At 53.5% G+C, this 13,492-nt stretch overlaps 1 long non-coding RNA gene across 1 annotated transcript; it reads left to right on the top strand.

The window, feature by feature from the left end:
* The first annotated feature begins 342 nt into the window (after window positions 1-342).
* LOC142869948 (uncharacterized) lies at window positions 343-4,204 on the top strand. Its single transcript, XR_012918470.1, has 3 exons — window positions 343-505; window positions 2,784-2,971; window positions 3,849-4,204. It is a non-coding gene; the product is annotated as an uncharacterized LOC142869948 (long non-coding RNA).
* The last annotated feature ends 9,288 nt before the right edge of the window (window positions 4,205-13,492 follow it).

The raw sequence follows: 13,492 nt of genomic DNA, 5'->3' as shown, positions 1-13,492 counted from the left end.
GGAGAGTGAGTAAAGGGGAAGAAGATGGGGCCAGAGACAGACTCTTCATTTAGGGGGCAAATGAAAGGAGTCCTAGAGGAAACTTTGGTCCCAGGGTAGGAGGAAACAAGGGACCATGGACACCGGTGGACTCCTGAGCTTTGAGAAGGAGGAGTTATCTATAGGCCCGACCGTGGCAGAGAGGGCTGGAGAGACACACGCTGACAGCCACATTCTGATGGGACAAGGGACTGTCTCAGGGAGCTGGGGGGTGGGTATAGCACAATTCAGACTGCAACCGAGTAGCAAATGCGAGAAACTCCAGGAGAGACCAGGAGCGTAGACTTCTCTTTAAGAGGTTTGAACAAGCAGAGAAGGAAGGACAGGATGTTAACTATGGAGGGTTAAGGGAAATTTTCTTTTTAAGGTTGGTGACAAGCTGAGCAGCCTGGAGCCCAGAGGCTGAGCTGGAGGGAGGCTGGGGAACAGGATGGGGGAGAGGCTTGGAGCTGAGCCCAGATGAAGTGTGAGACAGCGGCGGGGCTGGGCGGGCCATTTATATATGTTTATAGGGCTTGTAGGGGTGGAGAGGGTGCTTGGTGACTCAGGGTTCTGGGCTGGGTGGTAGAGACTCCTCCGGGTGTGAATGGGAGGGATGTGACCCAGGAGGAAGGCTGGCAGCATTGTGGGCACTGACACCCGCTCCCAGGGCAGCAGCACCCGCCCGGCTGGGAGGAGCAGCAGAGACGGGGGAGCACAGAGTAGCTGGTGCACATCTTTGTCCTCAAACTCTAGGGGACAAGAAATACCAATCGCACAGATGAAAGAACAGTGCTGACACCTGGGGGGGGGGGCACTCGCTCTTCGCCAGGTGTCATTCCCACTAGCTCTCGTGCGTACCCACTTAATCTACACCAGCTGCTCCTACGTGATGCCATTTTGTGGACAAGGAAATTGAGGCACAGAGAAATCAAGGGGCTTGCCCGAGCTCGCCCTGCTCCTAAGTGGAGGAGCAGCCGGTGTGCTGACTCAGGCCGCCTGCCCCCAGAGCCACCGCACGTTGCCATCGTGCTGCTTTTCTTTACTTTTCTGGGGCTGGTCTCGGTGCCTACCCGGTCCCCACAACATCAGGTGGCAGGAGGCCGACCTCGAACAGATCAGGCCTCTTCCCTGTGCTCCCCACCACTGCCTCCAGCCCCCGCCCCCGTCCTTGGGGTTGCGGTTAGGTCCCAGGCAACTCTCCAGGCGGCCGGGCCACAGGGGTGGGCGTGTGCTTCGTGTGAGGGGCTGTGCATGTGCTGGGCTGGGCTGCGCGTGCCCACGGCGGGCAGCGACACACTCCACCCCGTGGGTCTCAGTCGCGGTCCCTGCAGCCCCAGCCTCGGCCTCCTGGCCCTGACTGCGAGGGCGGCTGGGAGCTGGCAGAACAGCTCAGCCTACCCCTGCCCCCCCCGGCCCCCGTGCCCCTCTCCCCGCCCCCGTGCCCCTCTCCGTGCTCCGTGAGCGTTCCCCTCTGCTCTCGCCTTCCCTGGAGTTCTGGAAGCTCCACCCTTACCACTACGTCCCCATGGCCTGTCACCGTGCTGGGCAAAGGGGACACTGTCCTGCCACCTCCTCAGGCCCGGCCTGGGGACAGGCCTGCTGTGGGATTCTTCAACCACCTTTGGGATTTCTAGCACGAGTCTCTCCCTGAACACCCTTGTAAGTCAGGGTTAAATTAAAAGGTCTGGGCAAAGAAAACGTAAGTTTGTGATGTCCTCATCTTCCTTTTCTGTCCTCCCACCATTCTGCGTGCTCCTAAAATGCACACATTAAATTTTATCTCTCGTTACCTTCTTTAAGAGGGTGTGGCGCTGTGTGTAATCTTTCGGGAGTTCCTTTTCTCGATTACTAGTAAGTCGATAAGCATCGCCCGAGCTGTTCTGTGTGGCTGCAGTTCGTTTGTCTGGACTGCTGTGCGACGTCCCGTGTGTGGATGTGCCTCCGTGGGTTTATCCACTCCTCCGGTCTTGGGCACTTGAACGGTCTTGCTGTGAAGATTTTTGCCTGAAAGTTTTTCTAACATGCATACTGCAAACGCAGGTCGCGGGGTATGTGGGTGTTCCTCCGGGAGCTGCTCACCGGTTTTCCAGAGTGGCTAATTTATACTCCCACGGCCAACCGGTAAAGACAACCCACGGATCCACATCTTCCGTGCACCCGGCATCGTCAGATTGAAATTTGTGCCGTGGAGCGGGGTGAAATGGCAGCTCCCTGTGCCCCGTTGCATTTCCTGTTCACCTGCCCCTCAAGGCCCAGCTCATGGACGACTTCGCCCAGGAAGCCCTCCCTGACCCCATGCATGTCCCGATCGCTGTTTTTTTTTTTTTTTTGAGACAGAGTCTCGCTTTGTTGTCCAGGCTAGAGTGAGTGCCGTGGCGTCAGGCTAGCTCACAGCAACCTCAAACTCCTGGGCTCGAGTGATCCTTCTGCCTCAGCCTCCCGAGTAGCTGGGACTACAGGCATGCGCCACCATGCCCGGCTAATTTTTTATATATATATCAGTTGGCCAATTAATTTCTTTGTATTTATAGTAGAGACAGGGTCTCGCTCTTGCTCAGGCTGGTTTTGAACTCCTGACCTTGAGCAATCTGCCCGCCTCGGCCTCCCAAGAGCTAGGATTACAGGCGTGAGCCACAGCGCCCGGCCTTCCGATCGCTGTTTTGGTGGCCACTTAACTGTGACGTCTTCCACCACCTGCCCAGTAGGTTCTTAACTCCTAAACGTCAGGGCACGTAACGTTTCTTTCCTGACTCTACCATCAGGTGCAGGCACAGTGCATTGTACACAGTGGATCTTTCTATCGATTGGAGTTATTTGAAGAAAGTAGAATTCTTGTTTATGCTGATCAAGGAACTCAAATGTCACCTTCGAGGGAGGCAGCAGAGCCCCAGAGGGACTGGGAATAGGAAGCCGGGCCACGAGCTCGTGACTGCAGGTCGGAGTTGGCCAGGTGAGAACCTAATGAGCTGCTCTCTGAAGGCCTTGCAGCAGCAGTTGTTTGGAGAAGTGTGACCGTGTGACTTCTCCCAGCGGGCTGGGAGCCGGGCCTCCGGGGTCAGCTGATGTTTGCCCAGGAGGCACAGCCTTCGCCTTCTGTCTGGAGGGGATCGAATCACCAGCTCGTTATTAGCCTGTTCGGGTCACAGGACCATCTTCAGAGGCAGCGAGGGACGTTAGACTCAGCACATTGGAAGCGCTGAGCCAGGAGCATGGGGGAATCTTCCAGCGAGTTCCAGTCTGTGGCACCTCACCTGTGCCAAGACGACCCACATGCCATGTGGCAGGCCAGACAGGCTGGGCTGTGGTGGCCTGCCTGGTGCCGGGCTTGGGGTCTGGGGCAGGGGTGCAGGGGCTCTCCTTCTTATTAAAGCCTGCCTGGGCAGGGCTCTGGCCCTCAGAAGGAAGACAGAGGCCCAAGGCAAGGGAGGACCAGGCCAGGATGCCCGAGCCCCGCCATGCCACTGCTCTGGTTAACTGGAGGCTCTTTGTCAAGTGCATCTGCATCTGCTGGGGCAAGGGAGCTGCTTCCCTGCGGCCTCGGGTCCTGAGAACAGGTGGGGAGAGGAGGAGGGGACGGTTCCAGAGTTGGCTCTTCTAAAACCATAGTCCTCCGCGTGTGTCACTGACCGGGATTCTGCCTCGGCCTTTGTTTTCCTTCCTCCTGGCTACAACCCAGAGAAGCCTAAACAGGAACCCCCCTAACTGTCGTTCCAGGATTCTGTTATTGCAGAAGCAAGGAGCTGTCCCCTTTACATAGGCATTGGCATTTCAAAGCATACTCCAGTCCCTTATCTCATCTGATCTTCCCGTTGTTTTCTCGTCACCAGGTTCCTTGCTGGTCCCCAGTCTGTGCCATTCCTGTTTGAGTTCATTGCTGTGGCCTCTGACATTCCTTCTCTGTGGGCCCCTCGCTCTTCCTGCAGTGAGGACGGGTCCCAGCCGGTCAGCGTGGAGGTGCTCCTACTGCTCTCGAGTGAAGCTAGGGGACCTCAGCCGCTGCGCAGTGACCTCTCACAACACGCCAAGGCCACCATTATTTCCACTTAACAGATGAGAAAACTGAGGCTCTGACAAGTAAGCAGCCTGCCCAGTTCACCCAGGAAACGGCAGAGTACGGAATCAAATCCACCAACGTCTGGCTCCTAAACCCAAGTTCTTTCCATTCCTGAATTCTGCCTCACATGCCTGTTGTGAAAATTAAATGAGATTTTTAATGCAAAATGCCCAGGACAGAGCCTGAATCCCAGCACGTCCCGGTGAGCAGCACTAAAAGTGGTCCTGCAAGGATCTGTCCTCTCTTTTCCCCGCCGCCTCCCAGGTGGAGCCAGGGGCCGACTTCCTCCCTTGCAATAACGAATGCATGTGCCAACGTGTTTATGGAAAATAGTGCACTCCGTGTCTTTCATCTCTAAGGGCCCAACCGCGTTTGGCAAGCAGGCTCCCCGGGCAAGGCCAGGTTCTTTCAGCCAAACAAAGGCAGGAAATTATCCAGGAAATTCTGACAAAAAAAGTAATTACTCTGGTCTGACGTCTATGGGCTACTTGTGCCAAAACTGGGCCTCTTTGTCTAAATTACCTGAGTGATTGTCTGCGTAGACCCAGCCACATTCAGTTATTTTTCTTATTGGTTCTTTAACTGAGTGGGTGTCCACCAGCTGTCACTCCTCGTCCTGAATGTCCTGGGTGGCACTTTCCCTGTAAGTGCAACGGTTGTCCAGGCAGAGGGGAAAGGCCTCGAGCCCCTCCCCCACCAAAACGTTCATACTTATGCCAGCGGTGAGGGTCCTTCCCCTTTCCTTTCCTGGGGTGTCTGCCCACTGTCCCCCCCCTTCTGTTCCGTCCACCCCAGGTGCCCGCCTGGGCCTGGTGAGCCTTCAGCTAATCCCTGCCAGGGATTATCTGGCCCGGCCGACTAGCATTTTAGGAATAATAATGCTCCTTACATTTCTGCGACACTTAGCTTTCACATCCATTATCTCATCTGATCCTCACGGCAGCGCTGCGAGACAGGCATTAGCCTTGCCGTTTTAGATGGGAAAAAAGCAAGGAAGAGAGAGAATGGGTTTATCCGGGTCACCAGGCCAGTGGGGGCAGAGCCAGCAGCAAACCAAGGGAGAAAACTCAGAACTAGGTTTTCTGACTCCGGGGCTTGTGCTCCTCCCATTCCCACAGCCTAGATCTTTCAGAAAAGCAACCCAAACCCAAATGAGTGGATTTTTAGCGGTGTAATTTCTGGCCCCCACGACAAGGTATGGGAGAGCTGTTTTTGGATGTGGGAGGCTGTTCCGGAGCTTGTCAAATGACACCTCCCAGGCAGCTGCCTCCTCCTGGGGTGGAGCTGGGCTGGGCCCGGGTGGGGCCACAGCCTCCCCGCACAGATGCCATCTCCCTGCAGGGGTCTGGGGTGCTGGGCAGAGACGGACATGCAGATAGGTACTGCGCAAGCCAGACGCTCCGGTGACGGCTCTTCCCGACAACAGCACATGGAGCAATCGCGCTTGGCATCTTCCAGGGCGGAGACGCTGTGCCAAGATAGAAACGAGTGGCGGCTGAAACCTGGCTAAGTAGAGCACCTTTCGACAAGGCCCGTAAAGGTCTTTACAGCTATTAATTAATTCTCCCCACCCTGTGAAGAGGGAAATTGTTTTCTCTGCACCAAGGGAAGGCCCAGGAGATAAGGCGACAGTCTAACTTGCCACCCCACCCTCATCCCGCCTCCCTCCATGCCCCACGGTCACCCTCCAAGGGGACCAGTCACCCAGCAGAACCTCTCAGCTTAGGACGGTGCTGACTGGCTGCTGTGCTGGTCCAAGTTTTCCATGCTCAGGACAGATTTCAGTCCCAGCTCCCCTCTGAGTAAAGAGCCCCTGCAGACAGTCGTCTAGGTTTGGGCTTCTTCTCTCTTACTCCTTTCCTTTTCCTTCTGCAATGTTTTTGTTTTTTGTTGTTGTTGTTGTTGTTTGGAGACAGAGTCTCACTCTGTTGCCATGGATAGAGTGCAGTGACATCAGCCTAGCTCACAGCAACCTCTTGGGCTCAAGTGATCCTCCTGCCTCAGCCTCCAGAGCAGCTGGGACTGCAGGTGCACGCCACCATGCCCGGCTAATTTTTTCTATTTTAAGTAGAGACGGGGTCTCGTTGTTGCTGAGGCTGGTCTCAAATTCCGGATCTCAAGCGATCTCCCTGCCTCTGCTTCCCAGAGTGCTGGGAGTACAGGTGTGAGCCTCCACGCCCGGCCTCTTCTGCAATCTTTGGTGGAGAAGTTACATCACCTACTCACCTGGGTGCTGGAAACAGTGAGGGCTTGGTGGAGTAACGAAACTCGGGTGGTTTTACTTGTGAATGATTTCTCATGGTCATTTTTGTGTCTCTAAGATAATGACCTTCCCCGTGTCCCTCAGCTCAGTCTCCTGCAAAGCTGAAGACCCTGGAATGGGACAGAAGCACTCTGTGAACTGTAAAAGGTCGCACGGATGTCAGTTCTGATCTGTATCCTGCCTGTTGGCAGAATTGCTCCTCCGTTCTTTGTGCTGCATGTCCGCGGAATCGCGGGATGGTTTAAGACGCCATAAAACAGCAAACTAAAAAGTGAAAGACAGAGATAAGAAATTACGATTATGGGTTTTTTAGAAAATTGCTATCTGTGCAGTGCTAAGTGATGAGCTGCCCGGGGGAGTTCTTGTGACCTTCATGGATTTAGGCTTTTGAGACCGGTCATTTGTCCTCACATTCCACGAGCGTTTGTCGAGAGTGTTCCTCTGGGCCAGGCTGTGTCAGACCCCAAAGCACAGTGGTTAGACGCAGAACTGGCCTTTCTGTCCCAGCAGAGAAAGGTCACCTGTGACCCGGGTTAGCACAGGGAGAGGCAGCACTGTGTTCTCCAACACGGCCAGTCTTCCCTTTCTCTATTTTCTAAGTCAGCTGCCCATAATTTCTTCCACCTCGCTCCAGTGAGTTTAAATTTGCTGAAATCTCAGTCACCGCCTCTAATTTTCAGGTCCTGATGATTTTTAACAATAAGCTGAAAGGCGCTTTCAGATTCCAGTTTCTTAATGAGAAAAAAAAAAAAAAAGGCAAAACAAAACAATTCCTAAAATTGCAAACCAGGTCTCCTCAGCTTCCAAAAGGCCCTTTGCTTTCGAACCTCCAGCTCCGGTGCAGACGTGAGGCCCTGTGCCCTGCAGCCTGGTTGCAGACGTGAGGCCCTGTGCCCTGCAGCCTGGCTGCCACAGGCAGGGACCCGCCCTGACCCCACACGGACGTGGGTCTTCTCCAGTTCTGCACAACTCGCAACTGCCCCTCCAGGCTCCCTTTGCCCTGTTCCAAATCATGCCATTGGACCTCATGGGGAGGCTCCTGGCCCCTCCCTCAGCCCCACACTGTGGCTTTGACCTTCACTTGCTCCTCGGTGGCAGCCCTTGTCTCCATCTGGGAGGAGCTGCTCTGGGTGACTGCCCCCCCCCACCCCGGCCGAGGGGCCCTTCGCAGCCATATGTCACCACGTCTCCCTGCCTGGCAAGTGGTGCCAGAACGAGCACCCTCGAACGTGCCCGGCTTTGCTCACAGTTCCGTTTCCTACTGGCCCGCTTCTCAGGGACAGCATCACTCTTCTTGGTCAGTGCTCAGCTTTGGTTGATCTCACTGCAGAATGGGGTGTCGTTGGCTTCTACCCGCTGCTTCACCTCCGTTTCCAGCTGGCCGCGATGGGTCATTCCCAGAAGCTTTCCTGAGGGATTTACAAAACAGTGAGAAAGTTGATCGCACAAATGGGGTCATTCTTGCGGTACCCAACTAAAGCAGTTGAGAGGCGGGGGCTGCGTGGTGGAACGGAGTGGGAGCCAGAGAGGCTCTCAGAGCAGCAAATAAGTGTGCTTGGGGCTGTCATCCCGTGCAAGCCTGGCTGCTGAAACTGCCTGTTGTAACCTGAAACCGGCTTTATCTAATAGCTACTGAAACGACCTGCAGCGACCAGCAGTAGCCTCACCCACTGTCATCACTCACCGACCAGAGCTTGCAACCCCCCCCAAAAAACGTTACTCATGCCAACGAACTTTCAGAACAATATGTAACCTTTCTCCTTTTTATAAAACCTTCAGCTTTCTCTTTGTTCCTCCGACATACTGAAGAACAACCGGTCTGTGCGTATGTCCCAAATCGCAATTCTTCCTTCCCAAGCAAATTAAGAGATTTGGCTCTGCGTTTTATTTAGCTTCAACCACAGCCATGTAGTCGCTCTGCAGTGTTAATGACACACCAGTGAACTGTTCGTGACTGTGCATTTTTGCAGCCACCTGCCAATGCTCTAGTTAGCATTCATTGATGCTTGCTGTGTATCACGCAGGGCATGAACCGTGTTACCTGCATGATCTCATGTTAACCCTCACAGTAGCCCTTCTAGTATTGCCTTCTCTTTACATATGAGAAAACTGAGTCACAGAGAGGTTTGCTCAGTTACCAGAATACCCAGTTACACAGCTCGTAAGGGAGAGAGACCAGATTTGGCCCAGGGAGTCCAGCCCCACGCCATGCTCCGGGCCACTGTCTTTTTGGCATCGTTTCCAATGCTCCTTTCCTCCTTGAAGTACATTTGCCAGGCCCTGTCTCCCTGGCACCCTCTACGGGGGCAATTTGCCAAGGAAGTCTTGGATGCCTTAACACACAGAAAGAACTAATAGAGAGTAAAAGGAAGTAACCCTGTCCTGGGGAACCTGAGGGGGTCTGAGCTAGGGGAGGGGGCCTGGGAGCCCTTCAGAGCCTCCTGCATCAGTGACTGCCTCTCCCCAAGCTCTATTCCGAGGGCTAGAAATGCTTAGACTCCATGGAAACAGAAATACAGTGCATGAGTGCATGAGAAATACAGTGCCTGGATCCGGGCTCATCGCTGACATCTCACCAGCTGCGAAGCATCAGAAAATCACATCTTCACTCTGAGCCTCAGTTTTCTCATGTGTCAAATGGGCGTGATAATTGGAAAGTCATTGTAAGGGTAACTGAGATGAATAGTGTGAAAGCTCTCGGTACCCTGTAATGTGCTGCCCGAGTGCCATGAGGGTAATTCTTTGTCACTGGGTGATTAACAGGGAAGATACTGTCTTAGCACATGACCTCATGGGTCTCCTCGCCCTCAGCGTATCTTTTATTTAATTATTATTTGTTTATTTTTTATTTCGGCATATTATGGGGGTACAAATTTTAAGGTTTGTAATAAATGCCCTTTCCCCCCGTCCCCCCACAAGCCCTCAGCGTATCTTTATATACCTGGGCCCTGTTAGGTAGCCACAGGTTACCAGGGTGCTCTTGTTACCTCAGCAGGGGAGGTAGCAGAGTAGCGGAGAGGAAAGTAAGGGGGAACCCGTTTTGGCTTTGGTTGTTTTTAAAAGTCTAGGCCTTGTCATGGAGGAACCTGCTTGGTTGGCAGAAATGCTCTGTCTCGTGTTCAAAACACTTCAAACCTATGCGTTTTCTTGCGTATAAGTGACGTCTAAAAACTCAGATCAAAACAAACCAAACAGGCCGGGCGCTGTGGCTCACGCCTGTAATCCTAGCTCTTGGGAGGCCGAGGCGGGCGGATTGCTCAAGGTCAGGAGTTCAAAACCAGCCTGAGCAAGAGCGAGACCCCGTCTCTACTATAAATAGAAAGAAATTAATTGGCCAACTAATATATATATAAAAAATTAGCCGGGCATGGTGGCACATGCCTGTAGTCCCAGCTACCCGGGAGGCTGAGGCAGAAGGATCACTCGAGCCCAGGAGTTTGAGGTTGCTGTGAGCTAGGCTGATGCCACGGCACTCACTCTAGCCTGGGCAACAAAGTGAGACTCTGTCTCAAAAAAAAAAAAAAAAAAAAAAAAAAAAAAAACAACAAACCAAACCAATGTCTTTAGAGGAACAGAAAGGACTCAGGGCATAGACAACATATCTGACGGAAAATATGGGAAGGGAAAACACGCTAAGAGCCGGGCTCCTCCCCTCCGCCTAGGCCTGGGTCCGTGGGAACTGGGCGGGGAAGGTGGGGCTCAGGCGCACGGATTCTGGGGAAACAGGCCGAGGGGCCATGCCCCAGGCTGAGTGCTCAAGGAGGCACCGAAATCCCAAATAAGTTTGTAACGAACACTCAGGAGTAAGGGCTTCTGGGAGAAGAGATGGCATGCGGTGACCAGGGGCACAGGACGTTTGTCCACCTCCCAGAGTTTTCTGTTCCTCGCACCACACAGGAGAGTGGACACAGGCCAGGAGAAGGCCCTGTGGACAGCTCGTGTGGACGCTTGGCCACGGGTCAGATGGGGCAGTCTCTGTTAATACCACGAGTTGAAACTAGTTGATACCAGCGTGAAAAGATGGCAGCGAATACACGATATCCCCTTCCCCGTCGCTTCAGAACTGCCACGCAATTCCCACCGCCATCACCCTGCCCTTGGAACTTACTGGAGCCCCAGAGAAAGGGAGGCAGGAACGACAACACCACTGAGATTAGTGATTAATGCCCCAGAAGAGAGGGAGCTAGTAACGTAGAAAAACAAAGTCATATTTTTTTTGCATAGTCTTGTTTGATTTCTGCGAGTCATGCCACTTCACTAAATTTTCTTAGCTGTAGTTTCAAATCTACAGAGAGGGTCTCTGCAAGGTCCCTAAAGTGCTCTTAGAGCACCACACAGCTTAATGCATTTAAAGTGGAAGCCCTTAAAATTTGTATCCCCATGATATGCTGAAATAAAAATAAAATAATAAAATAGCCTAAAAAAAATTTAAAAAATGAAGTGGAAGCCCAAATGCCGCACAAAGCATTTTCAGAGGTAAGAAAGAGATGAATGACAAGCTAAGAATGCTTGTCATCCAAGCCTTTGTAATGACATCGTGCATTTCTTTGTAATACCTGCTTCAGCCTAACACAATGGTTTTAGAAACTACTGCGGGGACTGTGTATTACTGCCCTAGATTTTCTTAATTAATGGCGGTATCTTGGAATATTTGGTTCCTCTACAGAAACATCGTTTCTTTTCCTAGCCCGAGCCTCTTCCCGGAATCCTTGCTGAGCTTGTCTTCCCAGTGGGGGTCCGATGACAAAGGACAGCGGCTGGCTGCCCACCGCAACTCCCGGGCAGGCCCCCAGCTGCAGAAGACCCCTCCTCAGCGTGGGATTTTGTGGTGTCAGTGTCAGGAGAACAGGCAAGTGGCCAGAGAATGACGTGGGGGCAGCCAGAGCCCGGGATCAACCTTTAGCAAATCCTGCAAAGATGGAAGCAAACACAAAAGAGGAGCCAAGTCATTTCAAAGTCTTAGTCACACAAACGAAATTAACCAACAGCAAACTGTCCAAGCCAAACTCCAAGATCAAGAGGACGGCTTGCGGCCTACAGCAGCTGTGAGTGTGGTCACCTGCGTTCTGCCCGCTGGCAAGGCGGGACCCGCGGACTCTGAGTCGTCTGCTTTGACACGGACTCAAAGTGCACCCGCCCCGTAGTGTTATTATGGGGGTTAAATGACAGCCTCATTTGGTGTCCATGAGAATGCCAACAGCCAGGTCACATTTGCCTTCTGTGATTATAGGGCTAAGATGTTAAACCCGTTTAGGGGTGTGTGAGTCTGTTAACCCTTTGGAAGTCCCTCTGGAACAAGCTATCTCGGGGGTAGCCATTCCATGCGCATCGGAGATTCTGGCGTTTCATTGACTAGGAAAGGGCACCGTGTTTCCAAATACCTTCAAACCACTGGCTTTTTTCTCATTCAACCTTCAACACACATTGGCTCGCTGGTCTGGGATCACTGAGCCTCCATCTGGCTCAAAATTATCCTCGTCCCAGACTCTGAAACCCACCGGGTGCCCCATGAGAGGCGTATGAGGAGGCCCAGCCAGTCCTGCTCGCTGCTCGGCCCACAGGAAGGCCCGAGAAGGTGTGGCTGGCGTGTGGCGGGCTCAGGAGGCTGGCACGGGGCTCTGACCTGCAGCAGTATGGGGCACAGAGCAGGGAAGCCCGAGTCGGGTTTAGAGCCCCGGGTAGTGCTTGGGGCCAGAGCTGAGAGGACCTCAGCTGGGCGTGGGGAGGAGAGGGAAAGCGCCCACCGCTGCCAGCTGTGCCGTGTGGGCAAGGGTTGGCCTGGCCTGGACACAGAGGTTTGGGGCCCCACCCCTAGCGGGGAGTCCTGTGGCTAGTCCTCTTTGACCTTGGTACCCTATTTCTCTAGGAGCTGTCTTCTGAAGGCCCTACTGCTCCCCCAAAGCACCACCTGTCCTGCCTCTCGGGCCCCCCTTTCCCTGTGCCTTTCCTGACACTGGTCTGTCTGCACACTCGGACCTTGTCCCATACCATCAGCCTCATCCCTGTTGGGGCAAATTCCCAGGATCTTGGTCTTATTGCAAACCCCTGTGTTTGCAGCTTATTCTCTATACACGGCCCTCAGTCCCGCTCCCAGGGTGCACTGCTCTCGTCTTTTATGACTTCGAGCACAATCTCTGTATTAGTGTTTATTATTCAGGTCTTTCCTACTAAACTGTCAGCCTCCTGAGAGCCAGGGCTATGTCGATGCTCTTTTCCTTACTGCTAATTTCTCAGCGCCCGGCACAAGGGACGTTCATTGAATGAATGAATCTGTACATATACTTTTTCTTTCTAAAAAGTAATTTTAAACAGCTGTCTTTCACATCTATTATATCCCTTGATTCTTAGACAACCCCAAAAGGGTTAAAGTCTGTTTTAAAGGTGAGAGAAGAGAGGCCCAGAGAGTGTTCATGAGTCCACAGGCTTAAGGCCACCTGGCGTGGTTGGGCAGGGCTGGCTGGAACCCAGAACCCGGGACTGCTCGCTCCATAAGGCAAGTCTTGGGAGCAGACGGACACACGCATGCACACACAGACACACACACGTGCACACTCACAGAGGGGATGGAAGGGGCCAGGCATGAGCACAGGCTAATGCACTATAAATAGTCACAGCCATGACACTTCCTTTAAACAGCTCCCCCCACAGCCCCAGGGAAGATGCCTGCCGAGTTTGACATTCCTGACATTTCAGTGCCCACAAACCATGGCGACCACTCACAGCTCTAGAACAATCCCTGGGGCTGCTGGGCAGGCTGGAGTCTTATTGCAGGAAGTGCCTGAGGGGCTGGAGAAGGGACCCTACAGCTCCCAGAGACTCCCTGGGGGCTTCTGGCCACCCCCATGCCTCCCTACCACCCACCGCGCCTGCCCAGTGATCCCCAGATGGCCATTTTAGGTGTCTGCATCTCAAACAGCTGCAGAGGTAGAATTTCAAAAAGAACTCCCTCTCCGTTGGGGATAATGATACAGTCGATGTGTCTCAAGTTGCTCTCACTGTCCTTGCTGCCCTCAATGAAGAGGGCACGGGTGGTCTTTAGCTCCTGGCTCTCAGCCCTGCAGAGCCTCTGCATGGCTCCTGTGGGCACGGTGGCTCCTGTGGGCATGGTGACTCCTGTGGGCATGGTGGCTCCTGTGGGCACGGTGGCTCATCTG

The sequence above is a fragment of the Microcebus murinus genome, chromosome 3, assembly GCF_040939455.1.
Source record: "Microcebus murinus isolate Inina chromosome 3, M.murinus_Inina_mat1.0, whole genome shotgun sequence".
NCBI lineage: Eukaryota > Metazoa > Chordata > Mammalia > Primates > Cheirogaleidae > Microcebus > Microcebus murinus.
This window is presented reverse-complemented; position numbering and strand designations above follow the sequence as displayed.